Genomic DNA, 25,104 nt, shown 5'->3' with positions numbered 1-25,104 from the left:
TAGGAGCGGGAGATAGGGAAGCAGGGCGGGCCGAGGAGGAGGGATGCGGCTCGGTGGAGGCGGCCGCCACAGGGACTCGCCGCCATCACCTTCGCTGCCGCCGCCGCCGCAGCCGCCGCCTCAGCGGGAGAGGAGCCGCTGCCGGGACTGCCCGCCGCCGCCCCGCACGTCAGGGTAGGTGCCCCTCCCCCTCCGAGGTCCCCGCCGCACCTCGGTCGCCTGCTCCTCCAACCCCTCACCCCTCCCACTCGCCTGCGCTGGAGCGAGGCGGCTTTCTTCTCACTCACTGCGCCCCCATCCCTTTTGGCCCGGGACCCCTGCTCCCGCGGCGTGCCTTCCCTTTCTCAGGGCTGCCTTCCGCCCCAGCCCCACCCTCCGCCCTCCGGGCCCGTCCTCCCCCTCGCTAGTCTCTGCTTCCCCTGGCGATCCCCCGCCCCCCCATCGATTTCCCAGCCTCCGCCTACCAGGATCCCCTAGACTTTCCTCCACAAGCCTCGCCCCTTTCCTTCTCCAGTCGGCCTCCTCTATACCTGTATACCTCCACTCCCGCCCTTTTATTTTCCCCACCGGGAGTACAGCCCAGAGAGGGAAGCCCCAACCCCACCCCCACCCCCCAGCGTCCTCACCCACACCTCTCATCCGAAACATATGTATGTATGAAGTTATTCCCATTAAGCCCATTTTAGGGTAAATTCTCCGCTCTCCAGCCAGACCATTCAGTGTTTACTGCGGTGTTCATGCAACCTACCTCTCCCTCCAAGCACACATTGCCGTGTCACAGATTCTCTTTCAGGTTCACCAGGTTACATTAAGCTAACTCTGTGATTCAGGGTCCAAGTCTTCACTTTCCCCTTTTATTCCCTTGTGCTATCCTTTCTGTCAACTCTTCTTCCTCTTGAGTCTATGTGTGCTGAATAAAGGGAAGGGAATGATCGAATTTTCTCCTTCAGAGCAGTAGATTCAGTACACATAAGATTCACCTTTTGCTTGGCCTAACTTTTGGCTTCTTTCTCTGTGAATTGTGTCATTCAGCCATACTTTTTAGGGTTTTGATTCTTTGTCTATATTTGAATAATCCTGGGCCTAGATATCCTTTATAGTACTTGTCTTCCCGATTTTTCCTTGCAGCTTCAGAATCCACTGTTTCTTAGAAAATTTAAGTAATAAAAGGTTTATACTTTGGAAAATTACATCTCCGCTGCCGTAGTGGGAAACGTGGAATATTTCAAGTTATCATCCTGTTTATTCTTGAGAGAAATGGTGCCTAATTGTTCAAAGCTCAGATGTAGCCAAACTGCCAGGATCTAAACCCCAGCCTTGCCATTTACCAGCTCTGGCCTTGGGCAAGTTACTTAATCTCTTTATGCCTCAGTATTCTTATAACTATAAAATGGGGATAGTGATATACTTGATAAGATGGTAGTGATAATTGCATAACTTAATGCAGGTAAAATACAACAGTACCTGGCACGGTAAATATTCTTTACCATCTCTTAGCTTAACTTGGTTTGGCTAATGGTAGGTTAATTTGGGGGAAGGAAGGTGGGAATACAAAGCTGCTTTTTGCTCTTTTTTATCTAACACCTTTTTTGATGTAGATATGATTCATATTCTTTTACTGTATAAATTAATTCCTTCTGGTGTGAAAAGTGCAGTTTTAGCTCCCTATTTTCAGGTAAGTTACCAGGCTACAAGCAGGTCAGTCCCAGCTTCAGATATCTTTGTTTTGAGAATAAATGAAATTGAAATACATAGCAGGTTTATCATAGTGGAAAATGAGGATTTTACTGATAAGAATTTTAGTATGCTACAAATTAAATACTGAAAACTGTTCACACCCATCTGTCCTTTATATTGAATTGCTATTCATGAGGTTGGCTTCATTCAAAAGACTAGTGGCTTTTCTCTCTTAAGATGTTACGTTTGTTAACATGACCATGCCTTCATGTTCCCCAGATTTTACTCACTCTTTAAAACGCTGACAATTTTTGTCATATCTGCTTACTTCCTGGGCATTATTATTTTCTTGATACTTTTTTTTGTAACAACACAGTTAAAATCCAAATAGGTACTGTTTAGTATTGTTATAAATAGTGATATATGCAACTATCAAAATAAAGATGTTTGCCCACATATAGCTTAAAATTATTTTTTGTGTCACCAATGAAATGTACTCCAAACTTTTGAGTGACAGCGCCTTTGCTTATGCTGTTCTCTGGCCTACAATAGGCTCTACTCTTTTCCCCACATATCCAGAGTCTACCTATCTTCCACATCGTTTTTGTCAACACTGGTTTCTCTGTCTCTTGGCTTTCCTCCTGTCTACATTCTGCATTTTTGACTTTGAATAATACAAGCCCTGGTTCAAGAAAAATGACTCCTAGAGAAAGACTTTGGAAGTTTATAGGAATTTTGAAGGTGTGGAATAAAATTGACACTCAGCATCTACTCTGTGCTAAGCACTCTTCCTTTGGTTTTGTATATATTCATTCATTCTAAAAATATTTAATAAGCACTTACTTCATGCCAGGCATTGAGGATACATAAGAGCAGCCCTTCTGAGCCAAGAGTTCCAACGAATATCAAGCCCTAATGCCCTAAGGCATCCAAGGTATGTAATGAATTGACTCCTCTCCTGTGTACCTGAGATGGTACTAGCTGTTTACCTTGAGAGCGAGAACTGAGGAAATAATCACGTAACTCAGTTTCTGTAGGGCTTAATTCTTAGAGAACCCTGGCTGAGAAGAGCTCCGTCAGCAAATAATAATATGAACTCTGCTTTTTTGTAATTTATTTTAGAGTGGCACTGACAGACAATAAGCCAGTAAACAGATAAAATTATTTTATAAGAGAGCACTGGTAATATTACAGATAATGATAATCACACTTACAAAACCCTGTGCCAGGCACTGTTTTGAATAACTTAATGTCTTGTTTAAACCTCCTAACAATCCCTTGAAGAAGCCTTTACTATATCTCCACTTCACAAATAAGGAACCTGAGAAAGTGAGAAATTATTTAACTTCCACAAAATCATACAGCTTTCTGAGCAATGAAGCCAGACGGTATTGTTGTGGTCTATTACCTTTTGTTGTCCCTCAGATCTTCCAGTTCCTTGTTGGTTACTTTACACAAAGTTCTTTACCTTTCTGGGTTTTGACAGTGAGGTTTTCCTGTCTTTTTAGGTTGTTTAGGGAAGTAAAGGAGTTGTAACTTTCGTAAAGCGCATGGTACACAGACTTATCCCAAGTCTTGTGTATGATCAGATATTGAAGATACTTGCATTTTATTCACTTACGAAAAGGTTATTGAACAACTGATCTGTGCCAGGCACCATGCTAGGCTCTGGTGAGGTAATCGAAGGAGTCTACCTGTATTCATGGAAGCAAAAGCTATTGGCATAAAGAAACTAAACAGATAATTACAAAAATAATGATCACAATTATGATAACTGCCACACAAGAAAGTTATTGTAAGCAATGAAAACCCACTAATGTATCAGGGAATGCTTCTCTGAAGAAATGACTATTAGGCTAAACCTGAAGGAGTAACTGGAGTTACCCAAGTAATGTTGGCAATTTCAGCTTTTCAAAACTGAAAAGTCCTGTAGGGGCTGGACGGACGTTAGTATGTGAAGCTGGGCGATGTAAAACATACCACAATGGTTAATCATTGCTAAGCATTTTGTACTTAAATCCCAAGTGCAGTGGGAAGCCACTTGGTAATGTTAAAAGGCTAAGTTACTTACGTTATTACTATAAAATATCACTTGGCGGCTCTGTGGAGGACAGATTGGAGAAGGGCAAGCATAAATGCAGGGAGACCAGTTAGGCCAGTGCTTCTCAAACTCATCTGTGGAGAACAACCTGTTTTGGATTGATTTGGTTTCTAATCTGTACTGGTACTTTCGTGACACAGAATATGAATGACACAGAAATGAATGTTGTGGCAGTGTCAAATTGGTATAAATATTTCTAAATACTTTTCTCAGTTTCTGTCTTTATCTTGTCTCAGACCAGTAACAATGGTTCATGGACCAGTGTTGGTCTATAAACCACACCTTTGCCAGGATGGCAGTGATAGAAAGTAGCTGGATTGGGGGGGAAGTAAAATTGATAGGATTTGGTGGTGAATTAGACTAAGGGATCTGGAGGGAGGAGAAGGCAGATTTCCAGGGTTGGTGGTTCTTGTGCCTCACATAGGGAATACTGGGGAGATGAGCAGTTTCTTGTTTATTTGTTTCTGGGAAGCAGAGAGAGTATTGATGATAGTTCAGTTGGGAATTGTTAATATATGGCTTACAATTAATATCTTAGTGTGGGCAGTGGGGGATGAGATTCCCTAGGGAGAGAGGTAATAAAGGAATATAGTAGTCCCCTATGAATCTTCAACATGAAACATCAGGGAGAAAATAATGGAACAAAGGAGACTGAGAAGATGTAACCAGAGTTGGGAAAAAATTTTACCCCAAGGCAGGAGACTCTTTGAGAAAGAAAGGAGTGGGTAATCAACTATGTCAACCTTATTGAATCAAGCTGAGAAATCAATTAAGTTGGTAACTAAAAAGTACACTTTTGATTGAACAACATGAAGAAAATTTTATATTTCTCAGTAGTTGTCCATCCATAAACTAGTTGGTGATGAATTTGTTTTAATCTACCAAAGCAACAGTCCTAAATTTAGGATAAAATTATATTTATAGCATGAGCCATCTTTCTTCCTCACTTCAGACCCATGTTTCCATTTATCACCATCTAGATGTTCTATAAGTATCTCACATTCTTTCTACAGCTCATTTATTCAGAGCATATTCCAACAGAATATGCTTTTTAAGTACTATTAGGCATTGAATACTAAACTTTTAGAAATGCAATTACACTTCAGAAACTAGGGGAAATGGACAGTTAAATATTGTTATAGTGTGATCAGTGCTGTCGTTGCAGCTTATTCAGGTTACCTTGGAAGCACAGAGAAGTAGCATCAGAGAAGGCTTTCTTAGGAGAATGACACTTGAGCAGAGTGTTTCTGAAAGACAAGTAGAGAGTTGGAGAGGGCAATGCAGTGGTGAGGGGTTCAAAGAAATGATAGGTATTTTGGAAGCATGCAAAGTCAAGGAATTGTGGCTCTAGCATGTGCATCATAGGTTAGAGAGCTTGACTATGCCATTCAGAAGTTCTTTTCTTGAACTTGTATACCTCTTTCTGTTTGCCATTTTGATTAATATTATTACCACCCATATAGGCACCAAACATGGGGATATCTGCTGATTATCTTCAAAAATTAAAGATTATCTTTGTTGTAGTATTTATTGTCCAAGGTGATGTTTTATTTTTACTGGTTAGCTTTATATTTTATATGTTATAGAATCATTAAGTGATTGATAGCGTAACTTAAATATCTGTTATGCTTTAGTGATTTTTTTTTTACAGGAGAAATTTTATATGTATAACTTTTTCTCAAATGTAGAGAATTGAAAATGAAGGCCTTGGTAAGAATTGCTAAGAGTTTGCTACCAAACCTCAGGTATATGGTCAATGATGGTGCTTTTGGACTCAGAAACAGTACCCTGAGGCCATAAGTACTATTTTAGGTAGTTGTCTAAATGTCTCTGGATTTACCCTCTTGCGCCAGAGGAGGACACAGTTTAATTGCAGGGATTACTTTCTGAAAAATACTGCAATAGGCCAAACCTAATTGACAAGATCAGTCTCTTAGAAAATAGTGTATTAAAAGGGAAAATGATGTTAAATGGATTTTTAAAACACAATAAATATTCTAGAGTTCATCTGCTTATATTTATTTATTTATCGGGAGAGAGGGAGAGAGAGAGTGCATGAGCAGGGTGAGGGGGCAGAGAGGAGGAAGAGAAAGAACCCAAAGCAGGTTCTGTGCTGTCAATGCAGAGTCCAACGCGGGACTCAAACTCAGGAACCGTGAGATCATGACCTGAGCCAAAATCAGGAGTCGGTTGCTTAATCAACCAAACCTGACAGGCACCCCTAGAATTCACCTGCTTTAAAATAAGAGGGGAATGGGCTTTATTGAAACTTTCTTCTGAATTCAGTGAGTTATTGTAGAAATGTTGCCTTTTTTTTTTTTTTTTAAGTTTATTTATTTATTTTGAGAGAGACAGCTTGAACGAGGAAGGGTCAGAGAGAGAGAGTCCCCAAGCAGGTTCCACGCTGTCAGCAATGAGCCCGATATGGGGCTTGAACTCATGAGCTGAGATCATGACCTGAGCTGAAATCAGCAGACTCTTAACCACCTGAGCCACCCAAAATGTTGCTATTCTAATCTGCTGAGCAGTGTTGCTTAAATTTTGTATTAAGAAAATTGTAACTTTAAAAAAAATTTTTTTAAAGAAAATTGTAACTCTTTAAGTTTATTTTTGTTGTTCTTACTGGCTTTAGTATCTTTTGCTCTTGCCTTCTCCCTGGTTTTTAGTTCTTTAAATCTTACTGAATTCTTGTAAAACAACTGTATATTTTTTATATATTACGATGGTTCTTACAGGTGTACTTTTTCAGGGCTTTTATTTATGTACATGTGTAGAGCTCCTGTTTCTTGCCTTCTTCAGACTTGCCTACATGTTCTAAAGGAGGACAGAATAATTATTAGTATTATGTTCTGAATTATTTTCTGTAACTACTGTATGTGAAACAAAACTTTACATAGGTAAAAGATAGCAGATTAAAAAAAATTGTCTACAAATATAAAATTGCATTACCTTAGACCATAGTTGGGGTAGGTTGTTTATATACCTAGAACTAACGTATAATGGGGGTAATTTATCTGTACAATATGAATATGCTTAGAAAATCTTCCTTTGAGGTTGTCATATTTGTTTTCATTCTTTGTTCGATACAGGAATAAAAATAATTAGGAATGACGATTTAAAAAGAGATGTTTACTCTCCTATTAAGTAATGTAAGATCTCAAAGGTTGTAGTATGACTGAAAAGTAGTATGATGCTTTTAAAATACTAGAGATTTGTTAGCAAAGAAGGAATCATTGTTTCTTCTCTGGGTATATTTTTTGAAGCAAATTTAACAGTTTTCTATTGTGTAGATGCGTTTGTGCTTCTCTCACTCCCCCTCCCAAGGGAATTAAGTGATTTTTTTTTTTTTTTTCCTTTTTCTTTTCCTTTTTTTTTTTTTTTTTTTTCAAGGTAAAGAATGCAATTGACTCAAGGCACTTTTTTCACTTGTAATTTGGTTATAATTTTTGGTGTTTTAGTGGGAAATTCCCCTGAAAGGTAAATAGTTTTTATCATGTAAGTAAAAAACAAAAACAAATCCACAAAACCATTATTGAATATAAATTCATTCTGAAATTGTGAAGGCACGTATCAACACAGGAAGCTTCCAAATAAGTTAATTTATTTTAATTTAATTAAAATTTTGGTAGCAATTAGGATCAGTTTATTTTTTTTTTAAATTTTTTTTTAATGTTTCATTTATTTTTGAGACAGAGAGAGACAGAGCATGAGCAGGGGAGGGACAGAGAGAGAGGGAGACACAGAATCCAAAGCAGGGTCTAGGCTCCGAGCTGTCACCACAGAGCCTGACGCGGGGCTCGAACCCACGAACTGTGAGATCATGACCTGAGCTGAAGTCGGACGCTTAACCGACTGAGCCACCCAGGCGCCCCCAATTAGGATCAGTTTAAACCTTTTTTAACTAAAATGGCAGTTGAGCTTCAAGTTTAGTATTCCCAGTTTTGTTAGATCTCAAGTGGAGTGTTGGCATACATTAACTGGATTGGTCATTTCTCATTGCATTCAAAATGTATTATTTAAAACTTGAAAATTTTTTTTTTTTTTTTTTTTTTTTTTTTTTTTTTTATGTGAGCATTTTATCAATGGCATTTGAGAACTGGCTTGAATCAAATGGTGTTTGGGAATATCTTGGTTTATGCTTTATTCTTGATTTTTATTTTCTCAGGTGTCTTTATTTTCACCATTATTTTTTGTCTGCTCTTCCCTATTGCAAGTCCCTTATCAAAAGTTTCATCATCAAATTGTCTAATGAAGCCAGTATTTTTTCCTAGCAAAGTATAACCAAGTTTATTTGAACACGGATATGAGAAAGTGACAACTTGCTATGGTGTAAAGGTATTTTTACATGGAATTTTTTCATAGATCATTTTGGTTTACAAGGAAGAACTGCCCCCCCCTTTTTTTAAATTTTATTTATTTAATTAGAGAGAGAGCGGGAGAGGGGCAGAGAGATAGGGAGAGAGAATCCCAAGCAGGCTCTGCACTGTCAGCACAGAGCCCGATGTGGGTTCCAACTCATGAACTGTGAAATTATGACCTTAGCCTAAACCAAGAGTTGGATGCTTAACCAACTGAGCCACTCAGGTTCCTCAGAACTGCCCTTTTTAAAACTTTTTTTTTTAATGTTTATTTTTGAGAGAGAGAGAGAGAAAGAGAGAGAAAGAACCAGCAGGGGAGGGGCAGAGAGAGAGAGAGGGAGACACAGAATCCAAAGCAGGCTCCAGGCTGTGAGCTGTCAGCACAGACCCTGACAGCAGGGCTCGCACTCATGGATGGTGAGATCATGATTGAGCCAAAGTCAGACTCTTAACCAGCTGAGCCACCCAGGCACCCCCAGAACTTCCCTTTTTTACCGAACTTTTATCAGACATTATGTCAAGTACATTAGGTATTTTATGCCATTAGGTACGGGTACTACTATAAGGCTTTGAATTGTACTTACCATCAATTACCAGATGCAATATTATTTTGTACCCCAGAGAGAGAGAGAACACTATCAATTATAATTGTAAAATGCCATCAACTTTAGAAATGTTGAAATACGGGGGGGAAAATGGGCATCTTAGATTTAATGAAATGTGGCATTAATACTGCCTCATTTTATGATTAGCACCCAAGATCCTCAAAATACTAACCTCCCAAAATGAGATGAAAATTTATCCTGCTTTACCTCAAAGCTTTCTGAATTCTAAAATTCTGCTACACTCTAGAATTCTAAAATTCTGCTTTACTTCAGAGCTCTCTAAGCAGCATAGCACAGTGGTTAAGAGCATGAATCCAGACTGCTATTTAACAACTTTGTGAATTTAAGTAGTTACTTACCATCTCTGCCTCAATGTTCCTGTCTATAAAATGGAAATGAAACAGTACTTATCATTTGAAAGAGTTGTAAGTAAGTAGTAAATGAGTTACATTTACGTTTAGAATAGTGCTTTTTACATAATTACATGTGTAAATGTTGGTTAATTAGGAACAATATTGCTATTTTTGATGTAGGATAAGTAGATGATTTGCTTAAAAGATAGGGAAAAGGGGCCTTATCAAATGGTCTTTGGTATTTTGGGCACACAATGAAGATAAAGTATTGTTGATTTGTCTTTTAAAACTAACGTAAGATAGCAGTCTTGACAACTTTGATATCTAAATTACATTTCTATTTTCATAAAAATAATACTGTATAGAGTTTCAGCTGAAATCTCCTTTCAACTGTGTTGTGACATAGTTACTCAGAATACTGACATGCTATGATGGATGTCTTGAAAATAACCTGTGATGTACTTATGATTCCTGTCAACCTCATAAGGAATTCATTCAGAAATATTTTTAAAGGGTTTAAAACTAAAGAACCATGTTTTAATTTTAGTTAAAATATCCTATTTCTGCATTGTGAAGTATATGGAGTAAAAATAATACCGAGGTAGTTTTTGTTTACTTTGATGGTTTCATATGTTGATGATTTGTTGGTTCATTGAGATATAAAATCTTATCGTATACTTTAATAATAAAAGTAAGTTAAGGGACCCCTGGGTGGCTCAGCTGGTTAAACATTTGACTTTGGCTCAGTTCATGATCTCATGGTTCATGAGTTTGAGCCTTGCATCAGGTTCTCTGCTGTCAGCACAGAGCTCACTTCAGTACAGAGCCTGTCTCCCTCTCTGCCCCACTCCTGCTCGTTTTCTCTCTGTCTCTCTCTCTCTCTCTTTCAAAAATAAACAAATATGTAAAAAAATAGGTTAAGACCTTCCTTTGGACTTCTTGATTTTTCTCATTCTCACTTTTGCTTTGTTTTTATTTTTTGTTTTGAGTGCACATCATTCATTTATTCCACAAAGAGTTATTGACCAACTGTTGAATGTCAGGTTCTGTGTTTACAGTGATGCATTGGAAATAGCCCTTGACCTGTAAGCTTCATTACTTCGAATTTATTAAAACTGTCTAGCCATTGAGTGTTTAGACACTGTGCTGCAAACTGTATATGCACTCTTTTTTTTAATCCTCATGACTACCCTGCTAGGGTAGGTCATTACTTTTCAAATGTTTCTTCTAAATGTTTGGCAGAAGAGTGAACTCTTGGCTGATGGAAGGGAGGTGAAGATCTGAGTGGTCCAGGTAATGGTGGAGTGGGGGAGAACTTTGGTGTTAACATTTTGTCCAACTTTTAGTGTTTTCTTGTAAAAAGGATTTGACTCTTGCATTCTGTTACCTTAATACAGCATTGTTTTAATATAAAAATGTTTTTAAGTGAGCAAGAGGGAAGATTTTAAAAAGTGTTCTGTCCCAGTTTTAGACTGGAGGTAACATGGCCCTGAGTACAGGATTTTATTGCAGACATCCAGGTGTCAAGCTGCTTATTTATTTATTAAATATTCGTTGTTGTTTTTTTAATTTTAGGTAAATTTTTACTGAAGTTTAATATCCATTTGAAGACATGCATACAGCATCATACAGCATGTACACCTTTATGCCTTGCTTCTTATCCAAAATATTTCTTTCTCTATGATTCATTCATGTAGTGCATAGCATAGCTTACTCATTCTCATTGTTCTGTAGTATTCTGTCCCATTGTATGACTGTATACACCATAAGTTATCCGTTCTACTGTTAGTGAACATATAGGTTGTTTCCAGTTTTGAGCTACAGTGAATAGTGCTCCTATAAAATATTCTTGTGTGTCTTTTGCTGCTGCATATGTATTTCTGTGGGTTATGTTCCTTGTAGTGAAATTGTTTACATCGTGGTGTGTGCTTATGTTCAGGTTTAGTATGTATTATCCAGTGTTTTCCAAAGTGGTTGTGTCAATTTATATTCTCATCAGTAGTGAATGAGAGTTCCATTTGTCCCACATACTCTGTAACATTTGCTTGATATTGTTTCATTTATTTAGCCATTCTGGTGGTTGTAAAGTGGTATTGCATTGTGGATAAGCTAGTTTTTCAAAATAAGCATGATTCCTTTCTCCACTCGTACCCACATACCCCTCCCACATGCACACCCAGGAAAAGTGGAATAGAGATATGTTTATTTTTACAAAACCCATCAGATGATTCTGGCTGCCTTGTCAGTTGATAAGATGCTGAATATAAAACAAATTTAAGTATAATTTAAGGAAAATGAGTCTGTCATGAAAATGATAGCTTCACTATATAGTTCACTGACTTTCTGACAGATGGCGCATTTCTCCCTAACTATTGCTAAACATGGGAATGGTTTTAAGATTTTGCAAGCTGGTGAAAAGTTTTGTAGGCTAGTTTATTGAATGAGTCTGCAACATTGGCTCAAAGCTCTCATTACATAATGCTGGAATGCTCTTGCTCTTACTTGACTGTCTACCCAGATTGTAGGTTGTGTAAGTTCATTTGTGTGTGTGTGTGAGGTTTTGCTACCCCTTAAATAAGGGAAACATTGTCTACACAGCAGAGCTTACTCAGCTTTCAGATCTTGAAAATTGAGAAAATTTTAACCATATGCCCACAGCATGCTGTATGCTGTTTTATATTTAATTTCTTATTATGTATGGAATTTTTTCTTGTGTCAAGAGAAGGCAGTGTTACTAATATATTTTTCATTATTGAATAAAATAGTGAAAACCAAGGATTCAAAAACTATTTCCTCTTGTGTATCCTTTTCAGTATTACGATTGTGGTTATTCCTCACTGAGTATAGATCATTTTAGAATTATATGTAGGGAAGTGTCATTCCTGCACCTTTTGTTCTTAATTAGTTGTTGTTGATTTCTTCTATTAAGACACACATAGACTCAAGTAACTGCCGATAAGGTACTTTTCCCTTTTTAACATTTTCATATGCCTTTTTTTATATGCCTTTTTATACCTTATGTGTGTGTGTGTGTGTGTGTGTGTGTGTGTGTGTGTGTATATCTATATATACATATATATATATATATATTTTTTTTTTTTTTTTTTTTTAAATTAAGTAGTCTCCATACCCAATGTGGGGCTTGAATTCATGACCCTGAGATCAAGTCTCAGGCTGAACTGATTAAGCCAGCCAGGTACTCCTATAGCTTATATTTTATATCTGACTTCATTTGTTACTGCTGCAAAATACTGTTCCTGGGTAGAGCAGCCATTTGGTAAATACTTGTGCTCTACATGTTCTTAAGTAGTTACTGATTATTGCTAGTCATAAGAACCTTGGAATTATTAGCTCATCAGAAGAGCTGAGATGGCATTCATGTCCTTAGAGTGTTCCCATGAGGTACAAGAGTGATTTAGTTTATTTTGCAAAGCATTTCCTTGTGAGAGAGGTAGGGCTGGTGAGTGGATGGCAATAATTTCCTTTTATTAAGTCCAGTTCAACCATGTGCTACATCATTTCAGAAAAGACTGGCTTAAAACCCAGGATTTCCTAACATAGATCATTTTGCTGTATTTCTTTCTCTTTTCTTTTTGACTTCTTTTTATTTCTTTTTTTTTCTTGTAAACTAAACAGCTTTGTGAAATGTTTTTCTTCAAAAAAATGTTTTTCTTTAAATTTTTAATGTTTGTTTATTTTTGAGACAGAGAGACTGAGCTTGAGCAGGGGAGGGACAGAGAGTGAGAGGGAGACACAATCCAAAGCAGGCTCCAGCCTCCTAGCTGCAGAGCTTACTCAGGACACAAACCTATGAACCTTGAGATCATGACCTGAGCCAAAATCAGTTGCTTAACCAACTGAGCCACCCAGGCCCCACAAAAATGTTTTTATTTAAATTTTTTTAAAATTTTATTTATTTTGACAATTTGTTTTGAGAGAGAAAGAACTAGTGGGGGAGGGGCAGAGACAGCGGGGGGGGGGGGGGGGGGGGGGGGGGGGGGGAGAATCCCAAGCAGGCCCTGCACTGTCAGTGCAGAGCCCCATGCGGGGCTCAGACTCACAAACCATGAGATCATAACCTGAGCCAAAGTTAGACGCTTAACTGACTGAGCCACCCAGGTGCCCCAAGAATATTTTTCTTTAAGGAAAATGAAGTCATTTTAATGGTGATGGGCATGCAGGGTGTAATGATGTAGACATAAAGATTCCTATTACCCTTTATCCTAAGGAATGCTATTTTGCCAATTTTTCACCTAGATTTTAATAACTAAAAGGTTCCAAAAGTGTATTTTCTCTTATCTTATGGAAATTTTACTCCAGCTGCTGCCATGCTCTAGTCTAGTAATATGTGAGATACATGTGCAATAATGAGTTCTGCCTTTAACAGGTAACAAAATATGAAAGGAGTTTAATGAGTATGCCTCTTTTTTTCTAACCCTTCTCAGATAAAGTGTAACTAACACCTTCCTTTAATGACAGTATCAGGATGGGGATTTCCACGATTAGAAGTGGGCTGGAACATGGGGCGCCTGGGTGGCTCAGTCGTTTGAGTGTCTGACTTTGGCTCAGGTCATGATCTCATGGCTTGTGGGTTCATGCCTCATGTTGGGCTCTGTGCGGACAGCTCAGAGTCTGAAGTCTGCTTCAGATTCTGTGTCTCCCTCTCTTCCTGCCCCTCTCCCGCTCACACTCGGTTTCTGTCTGTCTGTCTGTCTCTCTCTCTCTCTCTCTCAAAATAAACACAATAAAAAAAAATTTTTTTTAAGTGGGCTGGGACACAAATAACTGGGGGCAACAAACTCCATTTGGTCTTAGGTGATGGTAAGAGATAGTTATGATGCCACTGCCCTTATTGACCACTTTAGGTACCAGCCTGTTCCATGGTTGGTGCTATAGCTTGCAAGAGTAAAGTCAAAAGGAATGCAATATATAGTGGGAAATTATAGGTTATATGAGCTGGAATAGTGGCTGAGTAGTCTTGCCATGGAATGTGTAGAGCAGCAATGTTTAATAAAGCTTTGTGCAATGGTGGCAATGTTCCATAATCTCCACTTTCCATTATGATAGCCACTAGCCACTTTTGTCTATTTAGCACTTAAAATGAGTCTAGTATAACTTGAGGAGCTGAATTTCTAATTCAGCTTAATTTAATTTAATTATATCATTAATTGGTAAGACTTCTTTCACAACAAACCCTTTTGACAACAGAGAGTTAAAAATAGAAATATGTATTTAATGAAAGCATCCAGTTAAGAAACTATTCTTTTGCCTATAAAGATTTTTTACACCATTGCTCAGAAACCCAAATAAAGGAACAGTGGGTAGTTAGATTGACATGGAGTGGAGGGTTTACAGAATTGTTGTAGTAAAAGAACAAAGGAGTGAAATGTTAAGCATGTTTGCTGGAGAGTGTTTGAAGTGGGGGCATTGAGGGTTTGAGTTTGATAAGGAAGTGAAGTCAAAATGTCTTAAGAATGGGAAGGTCTCAATGAAGTGTTGTTAATAAGAAGTATTGGGGGATTAAATTGGTGACAGATGGGAATTAGTTCTGTTATAAAAATGATATCCTGAAGTTTATTTTCATAGTTGCTCAAGCTATTTTATATTTTAGGTAAGTTCCAAGTCAGAATCTTTGAAAAAGATTGCTAAAATTTCAAGTGGCTAAGATCCTAAGGAACTCTGCTGCTGGTAGATTGGAAGTCCAGAGGAGTGCACCTATCTAAGGTGATGGCAGGAACTGCAGAGGAGACATGGAGACAAGTGTTGAAGTCCTCCATAAAGGAACCTAACTGCAAGAGGTGCAAGAAGATGATAGAAGGGAGAAGAGAGTAAGAGAATGTAGCATTGGACTCATGCAGTTGTCCTGCAGTTTTGGCAAAAGGTTATAAAAGTGGTCTGGGAGCAACAGCATGAAATCAGAAGAACTTTACTCTCAACTCCCTTTTTCTAGATTCTTCGCAGGTTTAAGAAAGGACCTTATTTTAGCAGTTCTATTTTATGTGCTTTAGTTAAGTATTTTCCTCTCTGACCTTATGTTTGTTGCTCCAGCACCCGACCTGTTTACATACTTCATAAATGTTTGTTCAGTAAATGCTAGGCGAGTGTGAAATTGTTCCAGTGCCCTGGAATCCTAGAACAAACAGTGTTGCTTAGACACTTTAAAGAAATGATTTGAAAACTAGTAAAAAGGAACAGTTACTTTAACACAATCATATTTTCAAAGAATGGAGTTAATTACCCCATTTTAATTAGACATGTTTGTATTTGAAGTGGTAATATGGGAAATGAATTATATAACTTTACATAAATCAGTGGATGGTAGTTTCTTAATGGGTTATTAAGGGTAGTTAATATATTTGGGGGACTGTTCTTTTAGAGGTTGATAGGACATTGCACAATTGATGTGTATCTTTCAGATCTTTAAGCAATTATTGCAATTCTAATCTCTAGCAATGGGTTACTGTGTCATTTCCTGGCATTGGAGCATTAATCTCTTGGAGGAAGGAATTGTAGCAGATTGATTAACTTTGGGCAAGTTGGGTAAAGAAGTCTTCAGTTATTTAAGGTAAACATTTTTGATCCTCTCTAAATGAGCAGGAGGAAAAATATGAAAGCAAAAGATTCCATTATGATTTTGCAAAAAATGAAAACAAAACCCAATGGGGGGTAAAAACTTCAATCAAATGAGGTTGGGGTGAAAGTAGGAAAAGGGAAGAGGAGATATTATAGCTTTTATTTTGGATAAACGTTTTAACACTTAGATAAATTTGAAAAATGTCTGGTCTAGGGTTAATTTTAGTAGATCCAGAATAGGCAACTACTGTGCAGAAACTACTGTAAGTACTTTATAGCCCTTATCTCCTTTCATAGTCACTAAAATCTTTCTGAGTAAAGAAATTATTCCCTTTCTGAAGATGAGAAAGCTAAGGGCCAGAAAATGAAAGTAACTTATTCAAGGGTTATAAGTCCTAGTTTGTTTGTTTTTTAATTCGTATTTTTTTTTACGTAGGTCTTCGAGTTATATTTCAATGAGTTTTGACAGATGTATTCACCTATATAACAACAGCCCCATCAAGATACTGATCATTTTCATTCCTCCAGAAAGTTCCCTTAAATGTTACATAATTCCTAAGAGACATTTGGACATCAGTCTGTCTTTTTCCAACTATACCTCCACATTTCTTGCATTAAAAGGGAGATGGAAGCTGTTAGAGATAAGCAATTTGAGAGCAACAGTGTTAATAGCTGATGTAATACTTGTTGGAGAGCCAAGTGATAAAGGTTGCAAAAGCAAAAATAAAACCTGAAATACATATTTAAGGAAATTTCACTCTGCTCTTCTGAATAGTTCATGTTTTATAAACTAGTTCTGTCTTTGAGTTTCATATTGATATTCATACACATTAAGCTAATTTATTGAGTGATTTCTGTGTACCAGACACAATGCTAGGTGCCTCCTATACATTCCCACTCAATATACCAGTTATTTGGGGCGCCTGGGTGGCTCAGTTAAGCATCCGACTTCAACTCAGGTCATGATCTTGCTGCCTGTGGGTTCCAGCACATCGGGCTCTGTGCTGACAGCTCAGATACTGGAGCCTGCTTCAGATTCTGTGTCTCCCTCTCTGTCTGTCCCTCCCCTCCTCATACTCTGTCTCTCTCTCTCTCAAAAATAAACATTTCAGAAAATTAAAAAAAAAAAATACACCAGTTATTTGAGGTGGTTATCATATATTATCCCATTTGTTGAGATATTATCCCATTTGTTGAGTAAATAGATATTTACTATTATTATTATTATTATCATCATCATCATCATCATCTTACAAACAAGAAAACTGAGGCCCGGAGAACTCACACAGCTTCAGGATTTGAACCTGAGTCTAATATCAGAAACCAAATTCTTAACACTGGTTGTATTCCCTGGATTATTTTGTAATACTAAGTTATATTTGGTACTTTGTTTTTAGGAGGCATTAAGCTATACACTGCTAGGAAATATATAATACTTTTCCAGTAGTTAACTTCAAATCCAGTCAGTGTATCTTTGCTTACTATCTGCTGTCTTCTTTATGAGGCCATTGGTTACATAAATGTGAAAATATAGTAATCTCAAGGAGTTTAACATATTTGATCAGTTAGAAAAATTGTAGTATTGTCAATTAAAACTCATATTCAATTTGTGACTAACTGGCTATAATTTGTTGTTGTTTCTTAACCGTATGACCTTAGATCACATTACTTCCATGTTTTAGTTTCCTTGTCTGTAAAATAGAAGTAACTACTTCACAGGGTTGTTTAGAGGATCAAATGAGATAATATGTGTAAGAGTAAAGTTCTAAAGTGTGAAGTTAAACCTTAGGGATTATTGTACTAATAACTACAATAAATTTTATTTTGTGCAAGAGGCATTGGTTATAAAAGTACTTGAGTAGCTAGAGAGTAGTAATTCATTATACTGAGAAAAATGGTGTGGGGTTATAGATTGATTAGTAAAAGTTTTGCAGAAGAGGTGGCAATTAAGATGGACAGACCAAAAAAAGTGTTGGTGCTTTGGGATGCCTGGGTAGCTTAGTCGGTTAAGGGTCTGACTCTTGATTTCCACTCAGGTCATAATCTCAGTTTTGTGAGTTCGAGCCCCGTGTTAGACTTTGTGCTGACAGTGTGGAACCTACTTGGTATTCTCTCTCTGCCCCTCCTGTGCTTGCATGCTCTCTATCTGTCTCAAAATAATAAAATAAATTTAAAAAAATATTGGTACTTAAAGAAGAGATAAGATTAAATTATCATTTGTTAATTGAGATCATTACGATTCTGAGTTGGGTAAAATTAAGTGTGGGATAGTACTGTAATTTATAAATTAGAGTTTGAATTAAATTAACTTTGAAATTTTTTAATTGCTTCAAAAGTTTGTAGCATGTATATATTTCCATGCTGTTTGACACACGTTTTACACAATTATGCATAGGTAATTTCCGATTAATTGTTTTGTTAGGAGCTTTAAGACACTGCTGAAATTTTCAAAACTTAATAGGCTAATGCCTAAGTAAACTTGCTTTAGAGACTATAGTGAATTCAAAGGTAATGCTTTGGTATTAAAGCATTATCTTGTTTTCTGAATCATGCTTGTGTTGCTTAAAAATACACATACACACATTTGGGTAACAACATTTAGTTTCAACTTTTTGAAATTTGTACCAAAAAAGATGTGGTCAGGTTTTTGTTTTTTTTCATTGTTCTCTTAAGCACATTTGAAGTTATAGAAGATTTTTCCTGGGGGACTTATGAGGTCTAGTTCAAATTATGAGGCTGGGCTGTCTGTAATCCTTCTTTGTTTCCACAGGGCCTAAGTGTAGGTTCCCCAGTGGGTCAGTGAATAAGAGAGTGAATAAACAACAAATGAATGATTTAAAAAAAAAAAAAAAAATGAGATGTTTTGCAGTTTGGCTGTATTGAATAGTCTCCTGACTGCTAGTCTCACCCCTTTTTAAAAAGTTCACTACGGTTTATATATTACTACAATTTAAAATGATTACCTTATGAGGTTTATTAACCGTGGTTAAAAACTGTTATGATAACTAAACCTGATTTTTAAAAACCCCAGTACTGTCTTTACAAGATTTCTGGAAATAACCTCCTTCTAAAAAGTGAAATATTTATTTGCAGATAGGCTTATATTTTTCTTATGCCCTGTATATAATTTTTTACGTAACTAATAAGAAAATAATTGAACTAGCGGGACGTACAATTTTAGTTGTTTGCAAATGATGATTTTTAAAGAAAAAAAAATTTTTTTTTGGTGCCAAAACCCAGGAATTAACCATTTAAAAATTTTTTTAATGTTTATTTATTTTTGAGAGAGAGAGAGAGAGAGAGAACGCTAGCATGAGTGGGGGAGGGGACACAGGATCCAAGGCAGGCTCTGTTCTAAACAGCAGAGAGCCTGATGCGGGACTCAAACCCACAAACCGTGAGATCATGACCTGAGCTGAAGTTGGACACTTAACCAACGGAGCCACCCAGGTGCCCTGTGAATGATGATTTTCAAAGGTGGCTTCCAAAGATCCAGCGTGTTCTTAATATGTTATGCTATAGGAAAAGCAGTCAGGTGCTCTATGATTTATAGTAGATTTTTTTTTTAAAGAAGTTCATTGTGAGGAAATTATGTGGTGATATCAAGTAAGTCTTAGTCTACAGAGTATATGTCTTACTAAACATTAACTTGTACAACTAGATGGGACTTAATGATTCTTGCCTCAAACTCTTTGTATAGCTAAAGTTCAGTGATGTGCAAAATGGCTTGGGCCTGAAACCGTTTTGAAATGGCTAGGAATAAAATCCACATCTCTCAACACATGGGCCCCAGAGCCTTTTTTTTTCCTTCCATTTTTACCATTGTTAAGGAAGATGACATATTATGTCTGTATCTAGAAATATTGTTAAATGACTTTTTACTTTTAGTCCTTTCTTTGAAAATACGATAAAGTAACAGAAATGCAGTGATTTTTGTGGAGCTACAATGTGTGTACACAGGGTTGCCTTTTAGTTTGTTCTTGTTTTTTTGTTTAAGGGAGAACTTTGTTATTGAATGACAAGGCAACAGTAAGCAGAGGCTTTAAATCTCTGTGCAGAAGCCTTCACCTCTGTGTGTTAATGGCCTTTATGAATTATCAAATAGAAAAAGAGTTGGTATTAAGTGTCTCTAAGTCTTTTGCCCATCCTTATAAAGTTTTCATGTGTGTGTGCCATTAAAATTACCTGCTTACTTTTTGTGTTAGAGGATGTTGTGAATTTCAAAATAGATTCCATAACACTGGAATAAGACTCTGGAACAAAGAAATTGAAAGCTAGCTCAATCCCTCAGGATAATACCATGGTAAAATGGAAGATTCAATCAGAGTTAGAGGCCACATGGATAGCTAGGGCAGTGAGGATGGGGTTTTTGTATTCATCATATTAATAGCTTTCTGGTAACCCTCAGACTAGAACAGTGGTTCTCAAGGTGAGATCCCTAGATCAGCAGCACCAGCACCTCCTAAGATCTTTGTTAGAAATGCACATTCTAGGATCAGGTCGTGATCTCGCGGTTTCAGGTTTGGCATATTCTAGGATCAGGTCGTGATCTCGCGGTTTTGGGTTTGAGCCCCACATCTGGCTCTGTGCTGACAGCTCAGAGCCTGGAGCCTGCTTTAGATTCTCTGTTTCCCTCTCTCTCTGCCCCTCCCCTGCTTGTGTGTGCTTGCTCTCTCCCTCCCTTCCTCCCTCTCTCTCACTCTCTCTCTCTCAAAAATAAATAAACATTAAAAAATTTTTAAAAAAAAGAAAGAAATGTACATTCTAGGGCCCAAATCAGACCCACCAAATCATTAATTCTGGGGTTGAGGCCTAGCTTTCTGGCTAACACTTCCATGTGATTGTAATACACACTTATATTTGAGAATCACTGCTTTAGAGAAATATAACCTGTAAGTCTGCCATTTGTAATCACTCAGAGACTAGGACTATTAAATTGGACCATATAAAATTACCAATATTCTCCTGCTTTTGACTTATAAAAACTTCAAACTTGTCAAGCTTTGAAGGAAGGGCATCCTTTATTTGGTACAGAAAGTTCAAACTATAAAACAGTTATTTTACTTAGGCCTCTCAGTAGTCAAAGTAGGAAAGAATTAAGAGTCCAGTTAAGTAGACTAAAAGGTAAACAAAGGTATTGGCTCAACCTCCATGCATTTTTCTTTTTTAGAACTAAGGCCCTGTATAATTTCAGCAGTAGCAGCAGCAGCCATGGCTCCTGGGTGCCCATGTTCTCCTACTCTCTCCAGCTCTTTTGGTTTTCCCCTCGTAGCCAGGAAGAAGGAGTGATCTTCCTATCCCTAGCCAGTTTTTCCCTTGAGGGTTTAAAATATTGGTGTTGGGGCACCTGGGTGGCTCAGTCGGTTGGGCATCTGACTCTTGGTTTCGGCTCAGGTCATGATCTCACAGTTAGTGAGGTTGAGCCCCACATTGGGCTGTGTGCTGACAGCATGGAGCCAGCTTGGGATTTCTCTCTCCCTCTCTCTCCCTCTGTCTCTCAAAAAAATAAAGAAACAAATTTTTAAATATTGCTGTCGCTGTATTTTTTATCACCCCTTGTTCTTGCCCCCTAAGATTCTTCTCAGTAGCACCTGTGTCCAGATACACCGTCACTGAGTCAGATTGTTCTACTGAGAGTCAAAGCAATTTCTGATTGGAAGAAGAGACTTTGTCTCGTGGTATGCACATTTTAGTGAACTTCAGATTTTCAGGTGATCAGAACTACAAGATGACTTCTATTTTCATGTATAGGTCTGAATTAGCTATTCTATTCATTCCCTCAGACCATATAATTAGTCCCCTCCCTCTTTTAAACACACACTGAGGTTTTACAGTACAGAAATAGACAAAAACACAAAAACCTTCACAGGTGTCATAGATTAAGTAATAAAATGCAGTAAATGAAGGGGGTGATAGAGGTGGTTAGAAGTATCTAATGTGAGCTGACTATGACAATGAGTAATCAATTTCAGTTTTTTAAATGGGCATACTATGTCATATACTGTTAAAATACTTCTAATACGATACTTTTTTTAGTCATAATTGTGTTGAGATTCATGTTCCATGAGAGTGAAAACGATAAGAAGTCACCTTTCCACCCCCAGTTCCACTTTTCGCTGTAAATGGTGCCTCCTTTTATTTCTGTTAGTGGTTTTTATTAATAATGTTATTTTTTATTAGTTCGGGACAGTATTACCTCTGTGAATAATAGTCCTGTTCCTCTCCTCACTCCGTCCATCTCCTAATTATTCATTGTTAATTTTATATCATCAAAGTATTTATGTTTTGTACCTATAAATTCTTTTTTGTTTTATTTACACATCAATTCTAAAAACTTTAAACATTGAAATATTTATAATGTGATTATATGCTACTGTAAAACAAAGTAGAGTGGTCTCACAGAGAATGAAATATAATTCTATGTACATTAAAACTTTACCAATTGAAAAATTTCCAAATGTCATTTTTTAGTAGATTCTCTTTTAGTTTTCTTTAGTTTACTTCTCTTCCTCTGAGACCTGTTTGGTTTTATTGTTTTTTCAGTTCCATGTTTTTTTTCTCCTTGGATTTCTTTTTCATTTGGTTTAGAGCTGTGGTCTTCAGAATGAGACATCCATACACATTAAAGGGGATGCACAAAGTAATTTTAGGGGGTGTCAGAATATATTGTAAATTATTTGTTAATTTTTATCTGATTAAATTTCATACAAAAAAGTTTAGATTTCATTGGGTTCAGAATGTCTTATTGAGTAATTCTCAATAAAGACTGGCAAACTTTTCAAATATTTGCTGTCTGAAAATATCTTTTATTTGGTTCACATTCTTGAATAAATTTGAGTATGGAATTCTAAGTTAAATTTTTTTTCCTTATAAATCTTAAAAACATTTATTCTATGTCTTAATGGCATCCAGATTTCAATGTGACTTGTTGCTTTGTAGATAACATGGTGAAACTCTGAACAGTGTTACCAGGATGTGTCTAGGTATAGACAGTGTTTCATGAAACATTCTTGGTACTTGGTAAGATGAACTTGTGTCTTCCTTCGGATCATGGTAATCGTCTTCTCTTTTTCCTACTCCCCTTTATATGTCCCTATTTTTCCTGTTTATATCTCCTCCAGGAGCACCTGTGAGATTAATATTGGATCTCTTCAACCTGATCTCCAGGTCTCTAGTTTCTCTTATTTCCTATATTCTTTGTGTTTTTTTGTCTCCTCAAAAGTAGTCTTTATCCTTCGACTTATGCATCACTTATGACCTTGTTGTTCTCATTCCACCAACTGAATTTAGAAGAATTCTTTTCTAGGCAGTTTTTCAAAGCAGCTTATTGTTGTTTTACTCAAGTATACTCTAGGATAATTTTTTTTTGTAATGTAGATTTATTTTTAAGAGACAGGATGAGTGGGGGAGGGGCAGCGAGAGAGGGAAACACAGAATCCAAAGCAGGCTCCAGGCCCCAAGCTGTCAGCATAGAGCCTGACATGGGGCTCGAACTCGTGAGCTGCGAGATCACTACTTGAGCCAAAGTTAGACGCTTAACCGACTGAACCACCCAGGTGCCCCTAGGAGAAATTTTTTTTGAGTGACCATGCTGCTCCCTGTATTCTCCCATTTCTACCAGAGTTATTTTGCTTTGTTTTTCAGTTTTGGATCTTTCCCCAAATGTCTGTTGGTTTCCATTAATATTTTGGGATGAAGAACTAAGTTACTAGTTCTTAACTAGTAAGAACTAAGTTACTAGTGTCTGGCTGGCATGGTTTTCCCTGAAGTTGCATAGGTCTTTTTCCCACCAGGCTTCTTCCCTGAATGGAAAGGCTGTGGATGCATTCGGTGTAAGTGGGCAAAGCGTTTCAACATTACCTACTTATCTGTAGGTTGTATGGGTAGGTTGGGGACCACCCGCCCCCCACATCAAAGTAAGGAGGGCTTTATTTTGTGTGGTCGAGTATTTAGTTTCTGTTAGGTATCATCTCTTCTTCCTGTCCCATTCCTAATGTCTCTTAGGATATTCAGAGTTAGTCCAGTTTGTGTCCAATTTGTTTCTTAAGCACTTGATACTCTTATAAAGAATGTACCCAGACAGGTGGCCAACTTCCTTTAGAGAGCAATTCTTCGACTTTGGCATGATGGTAAAAGCCACAGTTGCCAGCCTTGGGAAAGGGGAGGGTCCCAGCTGTCTCAGCTAGCCCAAATACTGTTTCTAAAATAATTAACCTTATGATTGCCCCTTGGCCTTTTCTTGCCCTTTGTATTTGATGAAAGGTCAGTTCTTCTTCGGGCCCCTTTCAAAGAACTGTGAATACCTCTAGTGTCTGGGACTGTGATTTTCTCCCTTAATTTCTCCACTAATCTCTTCCCACCTAATTTAATTTTTTTGCTAATTTATTCCCATTCGTGTGCTTTGAATTTCTCAAAATGTCTGATCTACTGATACCACCCTTATTTTCGAGCCCTGTTGAGGCTTTATGCTTTTGTAAGAACTTGTCTCATTGATAAATTAGAAAATAAAAGAGACATAAATGTGCTCACTTCTCTGCCTAGAACCATATTCTGTTTTCAAAGTTTCATCTTGGGTGGATATATATGATCTAGGTGCAATATATGGGTGCAATATATGATCCAGGTATTTAGAAATTAGAAAATTGATAGAAGGCTACATATCTTTCACATGAGTTTCGAAGAGGGAATATCCCTTTTGTTCTAGGTTTTTTAAACCAGTCTTTTTGTTTGTTTGTTTGTTTGTTTTTCCTTCTGTTACTAACACACAAGAAAGGATATCTTTAGGAATTTAGTATAAGCTTAGGCTCACATCAAAGCTGGTATTGCCATATTTTAGCATTAAAATCTTGGGCAGGTTTCATAGCCTTTTTGCACCCTAGTTTACTCATCTGTAACATTGGCAGAGGCAGTTACTGCCTTATTGAGTTATTTTGGGGGTCAAATTAGATAAATAGTTTGACATGTGGAAAGTCTTTACAAAATATGTGTTCTTGCCACTATTAAATTGCTTCTATTAGGAAAAAGTTATACATTTTATTTTTTTATTTTATTTTTTTGTTTGTTTTGAGAGAGAAAGAGAGAGTATGCAAGTGGGGGAGGGGCAGAGAGAGGGAGAAAGAGAATCTCAAGCAGGCTTCATCCACGCTGTCTGTGCAGAGCCCAATGCAGGGCTCGAACTCACTAACCGTGATACTGTGACCCGAGCCAAAATCTAGAGTCAGTCTCTAAAGTCTAGAGACTTAACTGACTGAGCCACCCAGGCACCCTAAAAGTTACACATTTTAGATAGCACTTTCCTTATAGAACAGGTAAGTTTCCAAAATGTTGACAATGAAGTGGATTATTAGAAAACATTTTTACATGATTCTCTTTGTAATACTGAAGATGTGTTTGCAGAGAACAATCCCTTTGTTAATTGAAAGCTTTTGGTGAAGTTT

The 25,104-nt window shown here is 37.3% G+C and overlaps 1 protein-coding gene across 3 annotated transcripts in view; it reads left to right on the top strand.

The window, feature by feature from the left end:
* Positions 1-25,104, top strand: part of SPOPL (speckle type BTB/POZ protein like) — a 75,705-nt gene that overhangs the window by 4,501 nt on the left and 46,100 nt on the right. For 2 of the 3 annotated variants that reach the window (XM_049615680.1, XM_049615678.1), the window contains exon 1: positions 23-174. The exons of the other annotated variant lie outside the window; for it this stretch is intronic. The gene's annotated coding sequence lies outside the window, so the exon portion shown is untranslated. Of the gene's footprint in view, positions 1-22; positions 175-25,104 lie in introns of those variants that run through there. 3 annotated transcript variants of the gene reach the window in all.

This window comes from Panthera uncia (assembly GCF_023721935.1).
Source record: "Panthera uncia isolate 11264 chromosome C1 unlocalized genomic scaffold, Puncia_PCG_1.0 HiC_scaffold_3, whole genome shotgun sequence".
Lineage (NCBI taxonomy): Eukaryota > Metazoa > Chordata > Mammalia > Carnivora > Felidae > Panthera > Panthera uncia.
This window is presented reverse-complemented; position numbering and strand designations above follow the sequence as displayed.